Source organism: Martes martes, assembly GCF_963455335.1.
Source record: "Martes martes genome assembly, chromosome: X".
Classification (NCBI taxonomy): Eukaryota; Metazoa; Chordata; class Mammalia; order Carnivora; family Mustelidae; genus Martes; species Martes martes.
The window spans coordinates 68000814-68027846 of NC_137897.1; the positions used below are offsets into that span (position 1 = coordinate 68000814).

A 27033-nucleotide genomic window follows, 5' to 3' on the forward strand; every position below is an offset into this window, starting at 1 on the left:
AGCCCGATGCGGGGCTCGATGCGGGGCTCAATCCCAGGACCCTGGGATCATGACCCGAGCCACCCAGGCGCCCCTCTACCTGTGTGGTTATAGGAGGAGCACTGAAGTTCTTTCCTTCACAGGTTTCATTGTCTCAAGAATAACCATGCTGCCAGAAGAAAAATATAAACATTATCTATAGATATGTAGGAAATATATGCCTACTATGTGCCAAGCTCCATGCCACTATTCAGTATGCTCCTGTTCAGCTTTATTTTATTCCATCACTCTATTCTTTTTTATACCATATTACTACTACTACTACTCAGATCTCAAATACTTTTATCACTTCTCAGTACAGTTATGTAATATCTACCTGCTTTAAACACCATGCTCTCCTTAAAGGATTTTTAGTAATTTCTCTCATTCTACTCTATTTTATACCATATTACCCCTACTCAAGTTCCAAAAAAGTTTTATCACTTCTCAGTACAGTTACACAATAGATACATGTTTAAAACATCATGTTATCCTTAAAGGAGATTTGATTTGATTTGGTTTGATTTATTTAGCTTAGTTTAGTTTTTCTTCTAATTCCAGTTATCTAACATACAGTTATCTGAACATGCTATATTGCTTATGTATGTAATATTAGTTTCAAGTGTACACCATAGTAATTCAACACTTCAGTATATCGCCCCGTACTCATCATGACAAGTATGCTCCTTAATCCCTATCATATATTTAAACCATCCTCCCATTCTCTTCCCTCTGAGAGCTATCAGTTTGTTCTCTAGTTAAGAGTCTGTTTCTTGGTTTGCCTCCCTCTCTCTCATTTTTCTCCCTTGGCTCATTTGTTTTGTTTCTTAAATTCCACATATGAGTGGAAATATATGGTATTTGTTTTTCTGGGACTGACTTATTTTGCCTAGCCTTATACTATCTAGCTCCATCCATGGTGTTGCAAATGGCAAGATTTCATTCTTTCTTATGGCTGAATAATATCCCATTGCACATATATATCACATCTTCTTTATCCATTCATCAGTGGTTGGACACCTGAGCTACTCCCATATCTTGGCTACTGTAAATAATGTTGATCTAAACATTGGGTTGCATATATCCCCTTGAATTAGCGTTTTTTGTATTCTTTGGGTAAGCATCCAATAGTATAATTGCTGGACCAAAAGGTAGTTCTATTCTCCCCGTGACCCCCCGCCCTGCCTCTCAAATTCCTCATGAAGCAAGATGGGACCAGGGAGGGAGACAAACCATAAGAGACTCTTAATTTCAGAAAACAAACCGAGGGTTGCTGGGATGGGGAGGGATAGGGTGGCTGGGTTATGGCCATTGGGGAGGGTACATGCTATGGTTGAGTGCTGTGAATTGTGTAAGGCTGGTGGTTCACAGAGCTGTACCCATGAAGCAATATACATTACATGTTAATTAAAAAGCCCCCCCAAAAAAGGTAGTTCTATTTTTCACTTTTCCCCCATTGAAGCATTTTATTTTATTTGCATGTATATATTACATTGTTAGAAAAATCCCAGGATTTTACCTCTTGTATGTTTTCATATTGCTTCTTTATGGGTCCATGATGCCAGCTGGGGTTGTCAGTACAATGAATCCAAACTGGTGGGACAGGGGCAATTTATTCTGCTATCCCTCTAGAACTTTAGTTGTACATCAGATCAGGTGCCATTTAACCAGTCCATGAGATTCACAAAAATTTTCCCAGCTAAGTGATCATCAATGATTTCAAATTTACCATTGTAACCATGTTTTGTCATTACAGTTAGAAACCAGATGATGACTTTTTAGCATGGCCTAATAAGAACTTCGTATTTGCCTCTTTTCAGTGTTGTTAATGCTCTTGAGAGCATCCACTAGGACGTTCATGTGCACCATTATGGCAGCATGGAAAAAATGGTGGAAGGAGTATTTTTAACTTTTTGAAGAACTTCCATAGTATTTTCCAGAGTCGCTGTGCCAGTTTGCCTTCTCACCAAAGCAGTCAAAGGTTTCTTTTTTTTCCACATTCTTGCCAACATCTGTTGTTTCTTGTTTTGTTGACTTTAGCCATTCTAACAGGTGTGAGGTGATATCTCATGGTAGTTTTGAGTTGAATTTTCCAGATAGTAATTGATGATGACCATCTTTTTTTTTGGTCTGTTGGTCATCTGTATGTCTTCTTTGGAGAAATGTATGTTCATGTCTTCTGCCCATTTTTTATTTGAATAATTTTGGGAGGAAGTGTTGAGCTTGAGAAGTTCTTCATATATTTTGGACACTAACTTTTTATCAGATATGTCATTTGCAAATATCTTCTCTCTTTCCATAGATTACTTTTTAGTGTTGTGTGTGGTATAAGAAAGTGGTCTGGTTTCATTCTTTTGCATGCAGCTGTCCAAATTCCCAACACCATTGGTTGAAAAGACTGTTCTTTTCCAACTGGATATTATTTTCTGTTTTGTCAAAGATTAATTGTCCATATAACTGCAGGTTTTTGTTTGTGTTTTCTATTCTGTTCCATCGACTTATGTCTCTGTTTTTGTTCCAGTACCATACTGTTTTTATTGCTACAGTTTATAATATAACTTAAAGTCTGGAATTGTGATGTCTCCAGTTTTGCTTTTCTTTATCATGATTCTTTTGGCTGCTCAGGGTCTTTTGTGGTTATGTACAAATTTTAAGATTGTTGTAGTTCTGTGAAAAATGCTGGTGGTATTTTGATAGGGATTGCATTAAATATGTAGATGGATTTAGATAATATAGACAGTTTAACAATAATTTCCTTTCCTATCCATAAGCATGGAATGTCTTCCCATTTCTTTATATCATCTTCAATTTCTTTCATCAGTGTTTTATACTTTTAAGAGTACAGATTTTTATTTCTTTGGTTAGGCTTATTCCTAGGTATCTTATTTTTTTGGTGCAATTGTAAATGGGATTGATTCCTTAATTGCTCTTTCTGCTGCTTCATTATTGGTGTAGAGAAATGCGACAGAGTTCTGTACATTGATTTTGTATCTTGCAACATTATTGGATTTATCAGTTCTAGCAGTTTTTTGGTGATGTCTTCTGCGTATTCTATGTATAGTATCATGTTGTCTCCAAATAGTGAAAGTTTTACTTCTTCCTTCTTGTTTGAATGTGCTTTATTTCTTTTATTTTTCTGTCTGATTGCTGTAGCTAAGATTTCCAGTACTATGTTAAAAAGCAGTGGTGGGAGTGGACATTCCCATCTTGTTCCTGATTATAGAGGGAGAGCTCTCAGTTTTTCTTCATTAAAGATGATATTATCTGTGGGCTTTTCATATATGGCCTTTATTATGTTGAGGTTTGTTTCCTCTAAACCTACTTTGTTAAGGGTTTTTCTCATGAATGAATGTTGTACATTGCTTTTTCTTTTCCTTTTTAAAGATTTTATTTATTTATTTATTTTTTTTTTAGAGAGAGAGTGCTCATGAAGAAAGGGGCAGAGGGGGTGGGAGACAAATGGAGAGAATCCCAAGAAGATTCCATGCTGAGCATGGAGTCCGACCCAGGATTAAATCTGACAACCCTGAGACGATGACCAGACCATGAGTCAAAACTAAGAGTCAGGCGCTTAACCAACTGAGCCACCCAGACACCCTGTCAAATGCTTTTTCTGCATCCATTGAAATGATCATTTGGTTTTTATCCTTTTTAAATTAATGTCATGTGTCATGTTGACTGATTTGCAAATACTGAACCACGTTTGTAACACAGGAGTAAATCTCACTTGATCATGATCAATGATTTTTGTTCAGTGTATTATTAGATTTGGTTTGCTAGTTTGTTTTTTGTTTTTTAATTTTTTCATACTCATCTGGGATTTTGGCCTGTAGTTCTCTTTTTCATAATGTCTTTATCTGGTTTTCGTATCAGGGTAATGCTGGTCTCATAGAATGAATTTGGAAATTTACCTTCTTTTTCTATTTTTTTAATAGTTTGAGAATAGGTATGGCTCTTCCTTAAATATTTTATTGAATTGGTCTGTGAAGCCATCTGGCCTTGGACTTTTGATTTTTGGAAGTTGTTAATTACTGATTCAATTTCTTTGATGGTTATCAGTCTATTGAAGTTTTCTATTTCTTCCTGTTTCAGTTTGATAGCTTATATGTTTCCAGGTATTTATCCATTTCTGCCAGGTTGTCCAACTTGTTGGCATATAATTTTTCACAATATTCTCTTATATTTGTTTGTATTTCTTTCATGTTTGTTGTCATCTCTCCTCTTTCATTTGTGATATTATTTGTGTTCTTTCTCTTTTCTTTTTGATTTTTGATTTATCAATTTTATTAATTTTTTGAAAGAACTAGTTCCTCTTTTCATTAATCTGTTCTATTTTTTTTAAAATTTTCACATATCATTTATTTCTGCTCTAATCTATTATTTCCTTCCTTCTCCTGGCTTTATTCATTGTTCCCTTCCTAGTTTCTTTAGATGTATGGTTAGTTTGTTTTGAGATTTTTCTTATTTCTTGAGGTAGTCCTGCATTGCTCTATACTTCCTGCTTAGGACTGCTTTTGTTACATCCCAAAGGTTTTGGGCAATTGTGTTTTCATTTTCACTTGTTTCTTTGTATTTTTTAATTTCTTCTTCTTTTTTTTAAAGATTTTATTTATTTATTTGTCAGAGAGAGTGAGCACAGGCAGACAGAGAGGCAGGCAGAGGCAGAGGGAGAAGCAGGCTCCCTGCTGAGCAAGGAGCCCGATGTGGGACTCGATCCCAGGACGCTGGGATCATGACCTGAGCCGAAGGCAGCTGCTCAACCAACTGAGCCACCCAGGCATCCCTAATTTCTTCTTTGATGTCCTGGTTGACACTTTCATTGTTCAGTAGCATGTTGTTTAACCTCCATGTATTTGTGGTCTTTCCAGGTTTTTTCTTGTAGTTGACTTCTAGTTTCATAGAATTGTGGTCAGAAAACATGCATGGTGCAACGTCAAACTTTTTGTATTTGTTGAGTCTTTTTATTTTTACATTTCATCTGTGATGTGTTCTGGAGAATGTTCTATGTACACTTGAAAAGAATGTATATTCTGTTATTTTAGGATGGAATGTTCTGAATGTATCAATTAGGTCCATCTGGTCCAATGTGTTATTCAAGACCATTGTTTCCTTGTTGATTTTCTCTTTAGATGATCTGTGCGTTGATTTATGTCAGTTATTAAAGTCCCCTGCTATTGTTGCATTATTATCAATGAGTTCCTTTATGTTTGTCTTTATTTGTTTTTTATATTTTGGTGCTCCCATATTTGGTGCATAAAGATTTACTATTGTTTTATTGTTATGTCTTTGTTTGGATTGTTCCTTTTATTATGATATAATGCCCTTCTTTGCCTCTTGTTACAGTCTTTGTTTTAAAGGCTAGTTTGTCCATTATAAGTACTGCTACTCTGGCTTTCTTTTGACATTCATTGCATGACAAATGTTTCACCATCCCCTAACTTTCAATGTATAGATATCTTTAGATCTGAAATTTGTCTCTTGTATGTAGTGTATAGATGGGTCTTGTTTTTGTTTGTTTGTTTGTTTTGTTTTTTAATCTATTCCATCACCCTAGGTCTTTTGATGGTCATATTTAGTCCATTTACATTCAATATAATTATTAATAGATGTGCATTTATTGCCATTTTATTACTTCTTTTTTCATTGTTTCTGGAGAGCTTCTCTGATCACTTTTTTTTTTTCTTTGTCACTTTTGTTCTCTCCTTTCCCCTCAGTGACCTTTAATATTTTTTGCAGAGTTGGTTTAGTGGCCACAAACTCCTTTAGTTTTTGTTTGGGAAACTCTTGATCTCTCCTTTTACTCTTAATGATAACTTTGTTGGATAGAGTATTCTTGCTGAAGATTTTGCTTGCTGAACCACCCAAGTACCCCCACAACAAGGTTTCAATACAGAATGTCAGAAGATTTTAGTTTCAATCCCTCAAACCTAATCTTTTACTTATCAGGAGTACATCAAATATGGATGAGCAATTGTACTACTGAGTATTTACCACAAAGATACAGATGTAGTAAAAAGAAGGGCCATATGCACCCCAACGTTCATAGCAGCAATGTCCACAATAGCCAAACTGTGGAAGAAGCTGAGATGCCCTTCAACAGATGAATAGATAAAGAAGATGTGGTCCATATATACAATGGAATATTACTCAGCCAACGGAAAGGATGTATTTACATCAACAAGTATTTAAATCAACATGGATGTAACTGGAGGAGATTTTGCTCGGTGAAATAGTCAAACAGAGAAAGACTATGATCATAGGGTTTCACTTACTTGTGGAACATAAGGAATAGCATGGAGGGTATTTGGAAAAAGGAGGGGAAAATGAAGGGGGGTGAATTAGAGGGGAAGATGAACCATGAGAGACCATGGACTCCAGGAATCAAACTGAGGGTTTTTGGGGGTGGATGGGTGAGCCCGCTGATGGGTATTAAGGAAGATATGTATTGCATGGAACACTAGGTGTTATATGCAAACAGTGAGTCATAGAACACTACATCAAAAACATGATTGGGGTGCCTGAGTGGCTCAGTGGGTTAAGCCTCTACCTTTGGCTCAGGTCATGATCTCAGGGTCCTGGGATAGAGCCCCACATTGGGCTCTCTGCTCAGCAGGTAACCTGCTTCCCCCTCTCTCTCTGCCTACCTCCCTTCCTACTTGAGATCTCTCTCTCTGTCAAATAAATAAATAAAATCTTTTTTAAAAAGCTAATGATTTACTGTATGATGACTCACATAACATAATAAGAAAATTATAATAAAAATATTTATAAGGAAATGTGCACAATGAAGCCTCACAGTACAGAGCATTCAATAGAGATCTATTATACAATGATCTAGGGCAAACTGTTGGTCATCTGCAAAAGTGGATGAAAATCATAGCTTAGTTTCCTATGCCACAGTTACCTTATTCAAGTAAATGATTTGTGGGTGATACAGGCAGGGAAAATGTTATTTAATTTTAAAAAGTTTGCTCACTTAATTGTGGAAGACCCTGAAGGTATAAAAGTTTGAAAGGTAAAATTATGATCAGATATATGAACATGTTGCTTTTCCCCTAGGGGTCATTTTACATAGAGTTTCTCAGGACCTGATAAATATTTCCTCTTTTCTTAATGAAACTATCAAATAAGGGTTTGATAACATAATTAAATGTCACAATTTTCAAAAAGGTCTTTTACTTCAAAATATGAAGGAAAGGAAGGTGACAATTAAGAGAGAGATCCAAGGAGGCCAGGGGATGCTGACCAAAAGCCTTCTGATAAACTCTTAATTATTCTTTCCCTTTTTAAAATATCTTTTTTAGTAGATGATGGGAGAACAAATCTCAAGTTAAAATTTCATGGGTTTTAACAAAAACACCACATAAATATTTGTTACCTAATAATTACTTTGTGATTTTTTTATAATTATTCTTATGTCAATATGAGAAATAGGTAAGAAACATATTTGTTTAATAGAGGGAAATAATTTTTTTATCTGAATATGCATCATTGTTTTACTGATGTGCGATGTTGGCTACTTGCTAGTAGGGAATGGTGTTTCCATTATAAACATCACTTTAGTGAGTCAAAAAATTTCTATGAAGAGTGATGCCAACTTTAAAATCTTTCTATAATAGATTTGGCACTTGAGAATAATTTTATCTTCACAAATTTTAATGACCAAAAAGTTTATTTGGCTTACTCTTGTGTTACAGTGAATTAGAACAAATTGTAAAGTATGTTCAGCTGCAATTTGAAGGGTGTTAAAAAAATGGTGACTATGATTTCCAAAAAAGTTGGAAGTGACTAGTCCAGAGTTTTAGTTGAATTGTATTTGTCATTTAACAGAAGGGGTCTAAGAAGGAGATTTAATCTTGAAGAATACCTAATTTGGAAGTGAATTTTCTGTGGTTCTCTTAAGTATCTTCTTAAATTCCCTGGAACTCCCCTGTAACATAATTTTTCATCAAAGCAGAAATCACTAAATATGAGTTTCTCTTATGCCTAGAAGGGGGTGGGCAGTTATTGAAGTAATAAAAGAAAATACATTAAAACATTAGAAATACAAGGCTGCTCACACAAGCAATTGCACAATAAATATTTATTGATTGAACTGAAATATTAAAAAGAAGCTCCAGTGTACTTTTGACATTAAGGAATGGCTGTTTAGTTCAGCTAGATTTTGTACATATGAACAGGCATGGGTTGGACAACTTCTGAGGCAGTTAGTTTCATAGATTGCAGCCCCCTCAACTAGATATTTTGTGAATATGTGGTACTGATTACAGAAAAATGGGCTTTTTAAACTAGATGAAACAATTAAAATCTCTCTCCAGCAGTGTTGAAAATGAGCTACTAGTTGCACAGAAGCCCTTATACACACATAACCTTCATGGTGTTATTTTTTGAAGTCTAATGTTCAAAAGAAACATGATGACATTAATTTGTAATTATTCACTTATTTATCTATCCTTTTAGTTATTCAACAGATATTTTATGCTTTTTATGGACCAAGCAATGAGTTAAACACAGAGCATTAAATGATAAAGAAGAGAGTATCCTTAAAGAAGCCAAAAATTTTAGGGGTCTAAGGCCATTCACAAATAATCAATATTGAATATTAATACTACAAGAATGAAGCAGATAAAAAAGTAATATGTTTTTCTGAGATCAGAACATGCATTATAAAGGAGATATGACAAAGGTAAATATAAGAAAATGGTATCTGATTTTGCTTAATATGCATTAAGATTTTACCTAAATTTACAAAAGGATTTTTTTATTATCATATAATGTATTATTTGCTTCAGGGGTACAGGTCTATGAATCATCAATCTTACACAATTCACACCACTCACCATAGCACATACCCTCCTCAATGTCCATAACCCAGCCACCCTATCACTCCCCCCACCCCAGTAAACCTCAGTTTGTTTCCTGAGATTAAGAGTCTATTGTGGTTTGTCTCCCTCCCCTGTCCCATCTTGTTTCATTTTTTTCCCTCCCTTCCCCCTTGACCCCCTGTCCTGATTCTGAAATTCCTTATATCAGAGAGATCATATGATAATTGTCTTTAACTGACTTATTCCACTTAACATAATATCCTCTAGTTCCATCCACACCATTGCAAATGGCAGGATTTCATTTTTTGATGACTGTGTATTATTCCATTGTATATATATATACCATGTTTTCTTTATCCACTCATCTATTGATGGACATCTAGGTTCTTTCCACAGTTTGGCTATTGTGGACATTGCTGCCATAGACTTTTGGGTGCACATGCCCCTTCAGATCACTACATTTGTATCCTTAGGGTAAATACCCAGTAGTGTGATTGTTGGGTCAGAGGGTAGCTCTATTTTCAACATTTTATTTTTTTTACTACAGAAATAAATCCCAGAATTTATTTATATTATTAAGATAGTATATTTTCAAGAGGAAAAAAGTTATAGATTACTTAATAATTGGTACTAATATCCTAGATATATATCTGGAAGAAAATAAATATGGACCATTTCTTATAACAAATACAGAAATAAAATCCAGATGCATTGAAGTTTTAAATAACAAAATTAAGAAACTGTAAGAAAATCTGAGATCTCACAATCTACAAGTGTCTAGAATTCATGACTCCCTAATATACCTGGAAACCCAGGAGTTAAGTCTAAATGCATTTGGTTAAATAAAAACTGAAAACTTTTATATGGCAATAGATCTTATAAATAAAGATAATGCATAAAAAATAGATATGGGAAAATTATCTGTAACAAATGATAAAAGTTTAAATTAATATGCAAAAGTATCTTACAAATAGACAAGATGAGGAAGTAACCCAATAAAATGATGGGCAATGACAATTCACTGATGAAAAAATCTGTGGTAAACCAAAGAAAAGATGTACAAATTTACAAGTAGTAACCATGAATATTCAAATTACAGTAATAACATTATTATCACTTTACACCCATCAGACTGACAAAAATTTAAAAGAGCCACAACATTTAATTCTGGCTGAAATGTAATGAAAAGGATATTCTCATATATTGCTCATGGAAATATGAAGTGTTACAGCATTTAGGTAAAGCAATCTGGTATCATTTATTATAATTAAAACACATACTTAAACTTAGACCCACCCAACAATAACATTCCTGGGTATTCCATAAAATTGGAAGTATTTATTTACACAGACAAATGTAAAAAGATATTGGTTGCAACATTGTCAGTAGCAGTAGAAGAAAAAGAAAAATTAGAAATAAAAGCAATGCCTATCAATAGAAGAATGGCTTTTAAAAATTCCAGTCATCAAAAATGATGAACTGGGGGCACCTGGGTGGCTCAGTGGCTAAAGCCTCTGCTTGCAGCTCAGGTCATGATTCCAGGGTCCTGGGATGGAGCCCCGCATCAGGCTCTCTGCTCAGCTGGGAGCCTGCTACCATCCCTCTGCCTCTGCCTGCCTCTCTGCCTATTTGTGATCTCTGTCTGTCAAATAAATAAATAAAAATCTTTTAAAAAAATGATGAACTGGAGCTCTACCACATGACTTAGAGGATTTTCAAATGAGAAACTGTTGAATGAGAAAAGCAAGTTGCAGAAAAACATGTAATATATCATTGTACTTCCATAAAAACACACATACACAAAATAAATCTTATATATGTATATTATGTGATATGCATGTATATTATTCATTATATGAGGATTATATGAGGACGGATAAAAATATACAGCAAGGATGCATTCCATGCTATTTTAAAGGCTAGTTGGGAGCCAGAGAGGCTGATGTGAAAGGAAGGAAGAGGGCTGAAGCAAATAAAAAAGAAAAAAAAGAAAACTTGCCAAAAAAGGAGCACTTCATAATTTTACAAGTATTCATTTAAAAAAAAATGTATATGTGGGTACATATAGTTAAAGTAAGTATTCTTAAAAATATATTAGATTTAAAATATTTTAAGGAGGGACACCTGGGTGGCTCAGTTGGTTAAGCAGCTGCCTTCGGCTCAGGTCATGATCCCAGCATCCTGGGATCGAGTCCCACATCGGGCTCCTTGCTCCGCAGGGAGCCTGCTTCTCCCTCTGCCTCTGCCTACCACTCTGTCTGCCTGTGCTCACTCGCTCACTCTCTCTAACAAATAAATAAATTTAAAAAAAATTTCTTTAAATATTTTAAGGAAAAAATAAGTACACTAGTAGAAAAATATTTTGCTCTTCTAGTGATAAAAGAAATTCAAGGCAAAATAATGAGATATCATTTTTCCATAAAAGATTAGAAAAGATTTGAAAAATTGGTAACACCCACCAGCTGGGTGGAAGTGAAAAATTAAATACTTTTAATGTTTTGTGAGAGTAAATTGTTATAACCTTTCTGAAGGAAACTTTGACAATATTAAAAAGAGTTTTTAAATAAGCACTGCATAATCATACAGAAATGTACATACAGTCATTAATGCCAAGAAGTTGTAAGCAAGTTAAATAAATGAAATAGCACATGTAAAGTGCTTAGCATATGCCTGGAATGTCATTAGCATCAAATAAATGTCCAAAAACAGGGGGACTGGGTAATTAAGTGGTAGTCCAACTCAGAAGGGAAAAAAAATATTGAAGCATTTAATAAGTAGTACTAGCATCCTGAAATGGAAAACAAATCAATTTTAAAAATGATAATGATGGGGACACCTGGCTGGCTCAGTCAGTAGAGCATGAGTCTCTTGTTCTCAGGGTTTTAAGTTTGAGCCCTAGGTCTGGCATAGAGATTACTTTAAAAAAATGAAAAAAAAATGAAAATGATAATGCTGATTTAGATTATTGACATAGAAAGACATTAACAAAACACAAGATATCATTAAAGGGAAAATGGAGTTTAAGTAGCATCCACCTTTGAAAAAGCATTTGTAATTATATTTGTGTAAGAAAATCTCTAGAAAGAAGTGAACCAAAATATTAACATTTTATCTCTGAATGTGGACTTTTTGGTTTTGAGGTTCATTTTTAAAATTTTTATTTTTTATTTTTTATTGACATATAATGTATTACTAGACCCAGTGGTACAGGGCTGTGAATCACCAGGTTTACACACTTCATAGCACTCACCATAGCACATACCCTCCTCGATATCCATAAACCAACCACCCTCTCCCTAAGCCCCTTCCCCCAGCAACCCTCAGTGTGTTTTGTGAGATTAAGAGTCTCTTATGGTTTATCTCCCTCCCAATCCCAACTTGTTTCATTTTTCCTTCCCTACCCCCCAAACCCCCAACTCTGCCTCTCAAATTATTCATATAGAGGAGATCATATGATACTTGTCTTTCTCTGATTGACTTAATTCGCTCAGCATAATACCCTCTAGTTCCATCCACATCATCAAAAAAAAAAAAAAAAGAAAGAAAGAAGAAAAAAGAGGAATTAATTTGATCATGCGGGAGACTAGAATAGCTTTGGAAGAAGAGAATGAATATGGCGGCCTCCCAATATCTGGCCCAGAAGAACCGAGAGCTCAGGGCCCCACTCCCCAGTGCGCCCTCAGAGGAAAGCAATCAATTGCTCCTGTCTCCCTGGTCTCCGGCTGCACTCTGAACTCACCCAGCCTGTGACTAAGTATTTCTATCTTTGGGCCATGGCCCCTTTTGGAGTCTCCAATCCTACCAGATTTCTGCAGCATGCCCCCATGCTGCTCCTCCCAGAGGAGGAAGGAGTGGTCTCTCTCCAAATCTGCTACTTGTGGAGTCCCTGCTCAAAGAACAGTAGCCTAACTGTGCCTCGGATCATGGTTTAAGGTATCCCCAAGCTGATATCCCACTCCTGGGCTCCATCTCTGCAGCCAGCTTCCCTGCTCTGATACCTAGGAACTCTGCCACATTCAGACACTCCTGGTCTTTCTCTGACCCCGAGGGACCTGAGACCACACTGTCCCCATGAGGTCCCCACCCCCTTAGCCTCTGGAGTGATGTCCCTCAGTGGAGCAGACTTCTAAAAGTTCCAATTTTGTGCTCCACTACTCAACCGCTTGTCAGGAACTGGCCCCTCCCCCCGTACTCTCTCTTCTAGAATATCACTTCAGATTCACTTCTCCACACATCCTACCTTCCAGAAAGTGGTCGATTTTCTGTTCCTAGAATTACTGCTCTTCTTTTTGATCTCCTGTTGAGTTTGTAGGTGTTCAGAATATTATGATAACTATCTAGCTGAACTCCTGGAACCTGTTGATATTTACGTATCCTACTCCTCTGCCATCTTGATCCTCCACCCCAAAGGGATCTTTTTTTAAATATACATTTTTTATTGACATTTGTTAAAACAAATACTTTTCCTTAATTCATGTGTAATATAGAGTAAACCTTAAATATATAGGATGGTTTTGTTTTAGGAAATTTTTGTTGCAATTGATTATTTCTAATCTAGATGTTCTTTTTCATTATCTGCATAATAGGTTTTGTTATCTCAAAAACACTTTGAAATTATTTTTCAAAAGTAAATTTGAAACTTCAAGACATTTACTTCAGTCATTATTCTAGTTATATTTAATATATACTATATGCCATGTACTATAATGGATGCAGCATCAAATTTAGGTGATATAATGTACCAAATGAGTGGCAGTTGTGACTATATATATTTTCTAATGATTTTTGAGGTTTGCATGTGTTTGTTTCTGAGTGTTTGTGTATATGTGTTAGAACAGGAAAGTGTTTAGTCAAGGTGAAAGGAAGTAATAATGGAATAGATATTTATCAGATGTTTTAATAGGCTATTATAGTTAATAGAATTTTATAGCCTTTCAATAGCAAAATATCTATTATTTAGAATCTCAATCTTCTGTGTTTCTTTATCATTTTAATTAAAATCTTATTTATAAACAACATGGTAAAATTACCTTTTTTGGTATTGTTTCTTTTAGGGATATTTTAAATATAGGATTTAAAAAAATTTTAGATTTACAGACATGCTGCAAAGATGGTGAGTATTCCTTTATACTCATACGCAGTAAATTTTCCTATTATTAAAAATCTGTATCACTATAGTATACTTATCAAAAAGTTTTGAACCAATATGGATACATATTATAACAAAAATCCATCCTTTATTCATCTTTCCTTAGTTTTTAATTCTGTTTTCAGATTTATTTTGTCTTACCATTTCAAGAATGTCATATAATTGTAATCATAGTGTCTAGCCTTTTCAAACCAGCTTCTTTCAGATAACATTATGCATTTAAGATTAATCCATATTGATGTGTGGATTGGCAGCTTATTCTTTTTAATTTCCAAATAGTATTCCATTCCATTGTATGGATGTATCACAGTTTATCTAGTCACCTATTGAAGGACGTCTTGGTTGCTTCCAAATTTGGTCATTCTGAATAAAGCTTCTATAAACATGATGTGCAGTTTGTTTGTTTGTTTGTTTGTTTGTTTTTGTTTTTGTTTTTGTAAAGAAGTTTTCACTTCACTTGGGAAAATACCAAGGAACATGATTATTAAATTGTTTGGTATGTTTAGCCTTATAAGAAATTGCCATACTGTCTTCAAAGTAGATGTATCATTTTTGCACTTGCATCAACAATGTTAGAGACCTCTAGCTGCTCCTCAGCTTTGTCAGCATTTGGTATTGTCAAAATATATATTTTTAAACATTTTAGTCTTTCCATAGATATACTGGAATCTCATCATAAATTTAGTTTTCTCTAATTTACATTTCTTTCATTGCCAATGATACTGATTATCTTTTCATATGTTACTTAAGAGTTTTTATCATGAAGAGATGCTGAGTTTTATCAAATATTTTCTTCTGTGTCTAATGAGATGATCATATAATTTTTTTATTCTATTAATGATATTTATTGGTTTGCACGTGTTGAACTATCCTGGCATCCCTGGGATAATCCCACTTGATCATGATGAATGACTTTTTTAACGTGCTGCTGAACTTGGTTTGTTAGTATTTTCTTGAGAAATTTTGCATCTATATCTATCAGCAATATTGGTCTGTAGGTTTTTTTTTTTTCCGTGTAGTTTTCTTTTCTGGCTTTGGTATCAGGGTATTGATGGACTTTATATCTTTCTTGACTTATTTAACTGGCTAGCATCTACAATACTATGTTGACTAGGAGTGGTGAGAGTGGACCTTTTTGCATTGTTCTTATTAGGGGAAGTATTCATTCTTTTGCTGTCAGATGTGATGTGATTTTTAAGATTTTTGTAGTGTCCCTTATTAGACAGAAGATATTACTTTCTTTTCCTATTTTTCTGAGAATTGTTACCATGTTTGAGTATTGGTTTTATCAAATTCTTCCAACAATTAGTAAGATCATGTGGTTTTTCTTCTTTAGACTGCTTATATAATGGAATACATTGATTGATTTACAAATTTTGAACCAATCTTGTATACTTGGAATAAACTCCACTTAGATGTATATATATTTTTTATATCGCTGAAGTCTATTTGCCATTATTTTTTTATTTGCCTACATTTTACCAATGATTTATGTCTGCATTGATGGGGGATTGTCATCATGGACTTTTTTCTTTCTTTATAAATACTTTGTTTTGGTATTAGGTTAATGTTTACCCTACAGAATGAAACCAGGAATGTTCCTGTCTCTTCTATAATAAATATGTAAAATTACTGCTATTTCTTCTATAAATGTTTGATAAAATTCTCCATTGAAATTATATGAGCCTGGAAATTTCTTTTTGTGGAAATTCAATGTTCAGAGGAGGATGCTGTCTAAAAGCTATCTGTATTGGGGCACCTCTGTGCCTCAGTCATTAAGTGTCTGCCTTTGGCTCAGGTCATGATCCCAGGGTCCTGGGATTGAGCCCCACATTGGGCTCCCTGCTCAGCGGGAAACCTGCTTCTGCCTCCCCAACTCCCTCTGCTTGTGTTCCCTCTCTTGCTGCGTCTCTGTCAAATAAAATATTTTTAAAAAAAATTTTAAAAGCTATCTGTATCAATTTGGGTGAATTTTGGAGGTATCTGTTTTTCAAAATATTGGTTAATTTATTAGGAATTGTTGAATCTATTTACATAGAGTTATTCATATTTTTTCCATTATTATTTTCTTGAAGTCTTCAAGTGTGTAAGATATTCTTTTATTGTTCCTAGTATTTGTATCTTCTCTGTTTTTTTTTTCATTATTTGATGTTTTCCCATTTTATTAATCCTTTAAAAAACAGCTTTTGTTTTTATTGATTTCATTGATTTTTTTTCTAGTTTTACGTTTCTACTTTTATTTTAATTTGGTCCTTCCTTCTGCTTTCTTTTTCTCTCTTATCCTAGATTCTTAAGGTGAAAGCTTAAATTATTAATTTAGAGACACTTTTTCCTTTTTTGTTTTAAGCATTTATTTATTTGACAGTGAAAGAGGGAACACAAGCAGGGGGAGGGGAGAAGGAGAAGCAGGCTTCCTACTGAACAGGGAGCCTGAGGAGGGGCTTGATCCCAGGACCCTGGTATCATGACCTGAACCAAAGGCAGACACTTAATGATTGAGCACCCAGGTGTGGCCTTTTTTTTTAATACAAGCATTTAATGCAATAATTTCCCCACAGCATTGCTTTACCAGTGTCCTACAAATCTTGATGTGTTGTATTTGCATTTTTTTAGTTCAAAATATTGTAAATTTTTTCTTGATATTTCATCTTTGATCCATAGATTATTTAAAATGTGCTGTTTAATTTATAAGTGATTGGAGGTTTTCCTATGAATTCTCTTATTTCTTCCTAGTTTAATTCCATAATGGTGGTCCATACTTGTATGATTTAATCATTTTAAATTTGTTGTTTTATGACCAAGAATCTGTTCTATAATGGCAAACAGTCCACTACACCTTAAAAGTTTGTATTTTTTGCTGTGGCAGAGTAGGAGTTCTATGACTATCAATCAGATCAAGTAGGTTGATGACATTGTTTAGTTTTTCCATATTCTTGCCAATTTCTTTCTTCTTGTTCTATTAATTATTGAGAGAGGATTATTGATGTCTTGAAATAGAGAAACATTTCCACAATATAGTTTCCCTTATTCTCCCCCTTTACACGCACACACACACACACACACACACAAACATATACACACACACATTGCATATATATACACAGAAAAGCCCATGAGAAAACACTACAATTTTTGCTTTCATTTGTCAAACCTGTTTAAAAACACTGAAGAGAGGAAAATTGTCTATTGCATTTATCCAGATATTTAGCATTTGTATTTTTCCTTCATTCTTGATATTCTAAGTTTCTTACTGTTAAAATTTCTCGAAAATTTTCCTACAGCAATTTTTTGGAGCAGCTCTAGTGGCAATTTTTTCTTAATTTTTCTTTGTCTGAAAACCTCTTTATTTCAGCTTTAGTGAAGGATATTTTCAGTGGATATAGGACTATAGGTTGAGAAGTTCTTTTTTTCTTTCAGAGCTTATATATGTGCCATTATATTAAGCTTTTAACAGCTTTTGATAAGAAACCCATGGTCATTCAAATAATTATTCTCACTTAGGTAGCACATAGTTTTTGTTTAGCTGCTTTTAAGATTTCTCATGGTCTATCTTTTTCAGTAGTTTAATTATGAAGTATGTGACATGAATATCTTTGAGTTTATCCTGTTTGAGGTGTGCAAAGCTTTTTTAATCAAGAGGTTTATATATTTTGAAAAACACAGGAAGTTTTTGGTCATTATTTCTTCAGCATTACCCACATTCTTTTCTCTGGGACTCAGATGATTTGAATATTGAAACTGTTTGTTAATATTCCACATTTCTCTAAGGTTCTGCTGAATTTTTTTCAACTTCTTTCTTGGTTGCTCCAATTGGACAATTTCTATTGATCTAGCTTAGAATTCACCAATTGTCTTCTTTGTAATTGCCATTCTCTTATTAAGTTTAGCCATTGAGTTTAAAACTTTTGTAATAATATTTTTAAATTCTAAAATTTCCATTTGGTTTTTATATACATCTTTTATGTCTTTCCTAATATTTTTATTTTTGAATTGTTTCAAGAGTATTTATGATAATTTTGTTGGAGGGGTTTTATAATAGCAGCTTTAACATCTTAAATAATCCCAAGAACTCTGTGATCTCAGCATTTGTGTCTATTGATTATTGTATTTTCAAGAGCTTTATTGAGGTATGGTACAACAACCATACAACTCAGCCATGCAAACTATACAATTGAATTACTTTTTGTATATTCACAGAATTGTACATCCCACGATACAATCTAATTTTGGGAAATTTTTATTATTCCAGAAAGAAATCCTGTGCCTATTAGGAGCCATTCCCATTCCCTCACTTCCAGATGTTGTGCTAAGCAAATATTAATATACTTTCCATCACTATGGATTAGTCCATTCTGTACATTCCATATAAATAGAGTAATGTAAATATACAGTATTTTGTGAATTGTTTCACTTAGCATAATATTTTCAAAACTTTTTCATGTTATAGCATATATAATTATTTATTTATTTTTATTGACAATGATTTTCAATTGTATGGCTATAACTTGTTTTGTTTTCCATTCATTCTTTGATAGTAGTTAGGGTTTTAATCCCCCTTTTTGGTCTTTATGAATAAATATTCCATGGACATTCGTGTACAAACTTGTTAAACATTAGTTTGATTATATCCATCCTAGTGGTTTTATTTCACTATTATTTTATTTTTTTAATCAATAGGTTACTTTTTAGGCCAGTTTTAGGTTTAAAGAGAAGTTGAATAAAGAGAGTTGAATATAGAGAGTTCCTTTATACTCCTCTCTCCTCACCTATAGTTTCCCCTATTTACTAACTTCTTGCACTAGTGTGGTAAACTTATTTGACAAACCAATATCAATATTCATTTATTATTAAGTAGAGTTCATAGTTTATAATAGGATTCACTCTTTGTGTTGTAGAATTAGATGATTTTCTACAAATGTATAATATCATTTATACATCATTATGGTATCACAGAGAATAGTTCACCATCCTAAAAATCCTCTATGGCCTACCTATTCATCCCTAATTTATTTTCTCCAAACATCTGACAACTACTGACCTTCACACTGTCTCTATAGTTTTGAATTTATCAGAATGTTATATAGCTGGAACTATACAGTATGTAGTGTTTTAAACCTGAATTATTTTACCTAGCTGTATGTACTTAAGATGACTTTGTGTCTTTTCATAGCTTGATAGTTCTTTTTGTTGGTAAATAATATTCTATTGTATGGACGTATTTTTGTTTGTTTATCCAAACCTATTGAAAGACATCTTGGTAGTTTTTAAGTTTCATCAATTAATAATTAAGCTGCTATAAATATTCTCAGGCAAGTTTATGTGTGGGCATCAATTTTTAACTCATTTGGGTAAATACTAAAAGGCAAAATTTTTTGTTCATATGGTAAGCGTATGTTTAATATTGTAAGACATTACTGATCTGTCTTCCAGAGTGCCTGTATCATTTTGCATTCCTACCAGTAGTGAAGGTGAGTTCCTCTTTGCCCCACATCCTTTCCACTGTTTGCTGTTGTCAATCTTTTGGATGTTGGTCATTCTAATAGATGTGAAGGTTACACCATTATTGTTTTCATTTGCATGTTTAAATGATGTTAAACATGTTTTCCTATTCTTATTTACCATCTGTATATCTTCGATAAGTTGTCTGTTCAGGTCCTTTGCCAAATTTTTAGTTTATTTTTTTGTTGAGTTTTAGGAATACTTTGTATATTTTGGAAAAAAAAAACCCTTTGCAATATTTGCTCTCAAAATCTGGGATAAATCCCCAAATTTGCTTTTTTAAAAGCTGTTTTGGCAAAAAAGAAGTTTTTAATTTTGATGAAGTCCAAAGTATCCACTTTTTTCACAGATTGTGCTTTTAATACTGTGTCTAAAATGTTGTCACCAAACCTAATGTACTCTAGATTTTCTCCTATGTGATATTCTAGTTTTATAATTTTGTGTCTTCCACTCAGGATTATGATCTACTTTCAGTGAAATTTTTGTGAACAGTGTAAGATTTGGTCTCAATTCATTCTTTCTTTTTTGCATGTGGTTGTCTAGCTGTTCCAATACTATGGATGATAACCAGATCAGTTGACAATATATGTGTGAGTTTATTTTTGGGCACTCTACTCTGTTCCATTGATATGTTTGTCTATTCTTTCACCAATACATCCTTGTCTTGATTACTATAGGTTTATTTTAAGTTGTAAAATTGGGTAGTGTCAGTCCTTTGACTGTCTTACAATTTTTAATATCATGTTGCTTATTCTGGGGTTTTTGCATTTCCATATAGTCCTTAGAATGAATTTATTGATTCCATAAATAACTTTCTGGGAGTTTCTTTGGGATTGATTTTATAGAACAAATTAAGAAGAACTAACATTTTAATATTATTGAGTTTTAGATTCATCAATGTGCAATATCTCTTCATTTATTTAAACCTACTTTGATTTCTAGCATCAAAGTTTTCTAGTTTCCCTCCTATATTTCTTATACATATGCTGGTAGATTTATACTTAAGTATTTTACCTTTTTGGTGATAATATAAATGAAGTTTTGTTTTTAATTTCAAATTTCAATTGTTCATTGCTAATACGCAGCAAATCAATTGACTTTTGTATATTAACTTTGTGTTCTGCAACCTTGCTATAATCATTTATTAGTTAATTGAGTTCTTTTATTGATTATTTGAGATTTTCTACAATAGACAAACATGTCATTTATGAAGAGTTTTACTTATTTTTCCTAATCTGTATACCTCACTTTTTTTTTTTCTCACTGCTTTTGCTAGGACTTCGAGTATGATGATGAAGAAGAGTGGTGATAGGGGAAATTATTGACTTATTACTGATTTCAACAGAAAAACATTGTTTATTATCATTAATTACAATGTTAGATGTAGGATTTTTGTGGATGTTCTTTATCAATTTGAGCAAGTCCCTCATCTATTCTTACCTTATTGAGAGTTTCTATTATGAATGTGTTGAATTTTGTCAAATGCTTCTTTTGCATTTATTTATATGATTATGCAATTCTTTTTCTTTGTACTTAAGATGTGATGGATTAACTGGTTTCCCTATGTTAAGTCAAACTTGCATATCTGAACTAACTCTCACTTGATGTTGGTGCATATTTTTTATACATTGTTGCACTCAACGTGTGAATATTTTGTTCAGGAGTTTTGCATCCATGTTTATGAGAGGTATTCATCTACAGTTTTTATTTCTTTTAATGTTTTAGTCTGCTTTTGGTATTAGTGCAATGTAGCCCTCATAGAATGAATTAGAAAAATATGCTTTTCTCTCTGATTTTCTGTAAGGGGTTGTAGAGAATTAGTATAATTTCTTGTTTAATTGTTTGGTTGAATTCACCAGTGGACCCATCTGGGCCTGCTGTTTTCTGTTTTAGGAAGTTATTATTGAGTCAATGTTTTTAATAGATATGGGTCTATTTCAATTATCTATTTCTTCTTATGTGACTTTTAGCAATTTGTGTCTTTCTAGGAATTTTCTATTTCACTTATGTTATCAAATTTGTTAGTGTAGTTATTTTTAATATTACTTCATTATTTTTAATGTTTATAGGCTTTTTAGTGATGGTGTCTCTTTCCTTCCTGATATTAGTAATTTGTATATTGATTTTTTTTAGCCTGGTTAGAAGTTTATAACTTATTTTTTTACCTTTTCAAATAATCAGGTTTTTTTCATTGACTTTCTGTTTTCAATTTTATTGATTTCTGTTCTTATTTTGTTATTACTTTTCCTTTGCTTTCTTTGGATTTCATTTCATCTTCTTTCTCTACTTTCCAAAGGTAGAAGTTTGGATAATTCATTTTATCTCTTTCTTCTTTGTAATATATTCATGCAATTCTAGAGACTTCCCTCTAAGCCTTCCTTACTACATTCATCATATTCTACAAATTTTCATAGATTATATTTTCATTTTTTTGTTTAAAATAAAAATTTTAAATTTATCTTGAACTACTTTGATCCATGTGTGATTGAGAAATTTGCTATTTAAATAATATATATTGGCATTTTACACTTATCTTTCTGTTATTGATTTCATGTTCAATTTCACTGGGACCGGAGAATGTACTTTATATTATGTATATATTATATTATTATTTTAGATTTGTTAGGCATATTTTATGGCCCAGAATATGGTTCAGTCTTGGAAAATACTCAAAATAGTTTAAGAAGATATGGGGCAATGGGGTGGCTCAGTTGGTTAAGCATTCAGTTCTTGATTTTGGTTTAGGTCATGATCTCAGGGTCATAAGATTAACCTTATGTGGGTTCCATGCCGAGCATGGAGCCTGCTTAAGATTCTCTCTCTCCCACTGCCTCTCCCTCTGCTAGCATATGTTCTCACTCTCTCTCTCTCTCAAATTAAAAAAAAATGTGTATTCTGTTGTAGTTGGGTGAAGAATTTGTGTTAATTAGATCTAGTTGGTTGATGGCAATAATCAGTTAACTCTATCCTTGCTGATTATCTGCCTGCTGGATTGATCTATCAATTACTGATACATGGATCTTGAAGTCTCCAACTATTAAAATGGATTAGTTTTTTTCCTACTTGAAGTTCTACCAGTTTTTGCTTCACACATGTTTATGCTTTGTTGTTAGACACATTCTCCTTAAGGATTATTAAGTATTCTTGGGGAATTGTCCCCTTTATTGTTATGTAATCCCTTCTTTATAACTGTTAATTTTCCTTGTTCTAAAGTCCGATTTGTCTGAAATTAATGAAATGACTTCAGCTTTCTTTTGACTGGTTTTAGCATGGTATGTCTTCATCCATCCCTTTTTAGTCTATCTGTGTTTTTACACTTAAAGTGGTTTCTAGTAATTAACATAAAATTGGGGGATTCTTTTTTAATCCATTTTGATAGCCTTTTTAATTGGCTTATTTAGACCATCAATATGGAAAAGTGATTATTGATATAGATGGATTAATATCTATCATATTTGTAACTGTTTCTATCCAATACCCTTATTTTTTTACTTCCATCTTTTGATTCCCATTCAATCTGCCTCTCTGGTTTTAACTGAACATTGTATATGATTCTGTTTTTTATTCCCTTTTACACTCTAATTATACTTCTTATTTTGCTGTTTTCATGGTTGCCCTAGAGTTTGCAATATTATGACTAAACTAAATCAATTTCCAAATAAGATTATATTCAATCATGTATGGTTAATGCAGATACCTTATAACAGAATATTCCCAATTCCTCTCTTTTGCCTCATAATATTGCTGCCATTCAATTTGCTTATCCTTATAAGTTGCCAAATGCATCATTGCTATTACTACTTTGAAAATACTGTTGAGGGGGCCAAGATGACAGAAGAGTAAGGAACTCTATTTCAGCCAGTCCCCTGAATTGAACTGGATATCTAACAGACCACTCTGAACACCCATGAAATCAACCTGAGATGTAAGAAGATATATTAGGATCTATACCAGCAGAATACTTCTGACAGCTAGTTTTGAGGTATGAAGCTGCTAGCCATGAATGATTCTGTGGGCAGATATTAAAAGATAAATGGAAGAGTGAAGAAGCCACCATAAGCACTGGTGCTAGGAAGGTGAAATAACACAGGGTACAAAAGCATCCTGTACTGGGGACCAAAGACTCACAGATTAGTAGTGGCAGGGAAAAGACTTTAGGATAGCTCCCCAGTCTGAAACCTGGAGCTGTGGGAAAACGTGTGTGAACAGGGAGCGGCTTAAAGTTTTAGAGGCACAAAGGGCAGAGACGTGCCTGAACCTGGAAGCAAGGGCTGGGAGTGCTGTTGTGGGTGCACAACCCAGGACACTGCAGTTTTTAGCAATACAGACAAAACAAAGGTAGTGTGGCCTGGAGGGCTTTCTGGAGAACAGACTGCGATCTCTCTGTTTTGAGACAGAGGGTTGGGTATAGTCACTTCTGCCTGAATTTGGAAAGAGACACAGAAGGCCACCAGGGAAAGCTGCCAGAGAACAAAATCCTCGAAAACTGAGCTCATTCCCACCCCCAATGGAGACAGGGCAACTCTTCCCAAATAGGGTTGCCTGAGTAACAGTGTGGCAGGCTCCTACCCTAGAAGACAGGCTGAAAGAACAAGAGTCCAAAAACTCTAATGTCCCTATAAAACAGGTGCATCTCGCTTGGGTTGTGGTCAATAGTTTGGACTGTATACATTCCTTCAACCACCTCTCACCAGAATGACTAGGAGGAGGAACCCCCAGCAGAGAAAAAATTCAAGACTGTGAACTCTGCCACAGAATTAATGGATATGAACATAATCAAGATGTAGGAAAAAGTCTTCAGGGTAACAGTTATGCAAACAATAGCTATGTTGCATAAACCATTAACAGCAACATAGATTCTCTTAGGGCAGAAGTGAGAGCTGATCTGGCAGAACTTAAAAATGCTATCAGTGAGATCCAGTCTAATCTAGATACTCTAACAGCTAGGGTAAATGAGGCAGAAGAACAAGTTAATGATCTAGAAGACAAACTGATAGAAAAGAAGGGTCAGGAGGAGGCCTGAAACAACCAACTTAGAATCCACAAAAACAGAATTAGAGAAATAAATGATGCCATGAAACATTCCAATGTCAGAATTATTGGGATCCCTGAGGGTGGAGAGAGAGAACACTAGAAGATATATTTTTGCAAATTCTAGCTGAGAACTTCCCAAATCTGGGGAAAGAAACAAGTATTCATGTCCTAAAGGCAGAGAGGACACCTCTCCCCAAGATCAAGGAGAGCAGACAGATCCTCAGGCATGCAATAGTGAAACTTGTGTATCTTAAAACCAGGGAAAACATCTTAAGGGCAGCTAGGGGGAAGAGATTCCTTATGTACAGAGGGAGAAACATCAGAATAACATCAGACTTGCCCACAGAAACCTGGCAAGCCAGAAAGGGCTGGAAAGACGTATTCAGTGCACTAAATAAGAAAAACATGCAGCCAAGAATAGTTTATCTAGCAAGGCTGTCATTTAGAATGGGTGGAGAGATAAAGAGATTCCAGGGTAGTCAGAGACTGAAAGAATATATGACCAGTAAGATGGTCCTGCAAGAAATGTTAAGGGGGGGGTGTTCTATAGAAGGAGAAAGACCCCAAGAGTGATATAGAAGAGAAATATACAGAGACAATCTGTAGAAACAAGGACCTCACAGGCAACACGACGACAGTAAAATCATGACTTTCAATAATCACTCTCAATGTGAACAGCCTAAATGCTCCCATGAAATGGCACAGGGTTGCAGGTTGGGTAAAAAGACAGGACCCATCCATATGCTGTCTACAAGAGACTCATTTTGAACCTAAAGATATATCCAGACTGAAAGTGAAAGGATGGTAAATCATCTTTCATGGCAATGGACCTCAAAAAAAAAGCTGGGGTAACAATTCTTATATCAAACAAATTTGATTTTAAGCTAAAGACTGTAGTCAGAGATACAGAAGGACATTATATCATTCTTAAAAGGTCTATCCACCAAGAATATCTAACAATTGTAAATATTTATGCCTCCAACATAGGAACAGCCAACTACATAAGCCAACTGTTAAACAAAATAGAGACATATTGATAAGAATACCTTAACACTCCTTAATACTCCTTAACACTCCACTCCCAACAACAAACAGATCACTTAAGCAGAAAGTCAACAAAGAAACAAGAACTTGGAATAACACATTGGATCACATGGACCTCATAGATATATACAGAACATTCCACCCTAAAACAACAGAATACTCATTCTTTTTCAGCACACATGGAACTTTCTCCAGAATAGACCACATACTTGGTCACAAATCAGGTCTCAACCAATACCAAAAGACAGCTTATTCCCTGCATATTCTCAGACCACAGTTTTGAAACGAACTCAATCACAAGAAAAAGTTTGGAAGGAATTCAAACACTTGGAAACTAAAGACCATCCTTCTAAAGAACGTTTGGGTCAACCAGGAAATCAAAGAAGAACTTAAATAACTCATGGAAACCAATGAGAATGAAAACACATTGGTCCAAAACCTATGGGATATGGCAAAGGCCATCCTAAGGGTGAAATACATAGCCATCCAAGCCTCACTCAAAACAAACAAACAAACAAACAAACAAAAACTAGAAAAACCCAGAATACACAAACTTTCTTTACACCATAAAGAACTGGAGAATCAGCAACAACTTAAGCCTACCCACCCCCCACACACACTAGAAGGGAAATAATTCCGTATAAAGCAGAGATCAATGAGTTAGAAACCAAAAATATAGTAGAACACATCAATGAAACTAGAAGCTGATTCTTGTAAAGAAGTAATAAGATCATAGATGGATAAGGAAGATGTGGTCCATATACACTATGGAGTATTATGCCTCCATCAGAAAGGACGAACACCCAACTTTTGTAGCAACATGGACAGGACTGGAAGAGATTATGCTGAGTGAAATAAGTCAAACAGAGAGAGTCAAGTATCATATGGTTTCACTTATTTGTGGAGCATAACAAACAATATGGAGGACAAGGGTAGATGGAGGGGAGAAGGAAGTTGAGGGAAATTGGAAGGGGAGGTGAACCATGAGAGACTATGGACTCTGAAAAACAACCTGAGGGTTTTGAAGGGGCGGGGGGTGGGAGGTTGGGGGAACCAGGTGGTGGGTATTAGGGAGGGCACAGATTGCATGGAGCACTGGGTGTGGTGAAAAAACAATGAATACTGTTATGCTGAAAATAAATTAAAAAAAAGAAGTAATAAGATCAATAAACTACTGACCAGACTTATCCAAAAGAAAAGAAAAAGGAACAAAATTAATAAAATTATGAATGAAAGGTGAGAGATCACGACTAACACCAAGGAAAGAGAAACAATAATCAGGAATTATTATCAACAGCTATAAGCCAATAATTTAAGCAACCTGGAAGAAATGGATGCATACCTGGAAACCTATAAACTTTCAAGACTGAAACAGGAAGAAATTGACTCCCCAAATAGACCAATAACTAGTAATGAGATTGAAGCAATGATCAAAAACCTCCCAATAAACAAGACTCCAGGACC

General features: G+C 34.3%; 1 protein-coding gene across 3 annotated transcripts in view; it reads left to right on the forward strand.

Moving 5' to 3' along the window:
- The window catches only part of DACH2 (dachshund family transcription factor 2), a gene marked incomplete at both ends in the record, with an annotated part of 854168 nt that overhangs the window by 481633 nt on the left and 345502 nt on the right, over window positions 1-27033 (forward strand). The window lies entirely within an intron of this gene.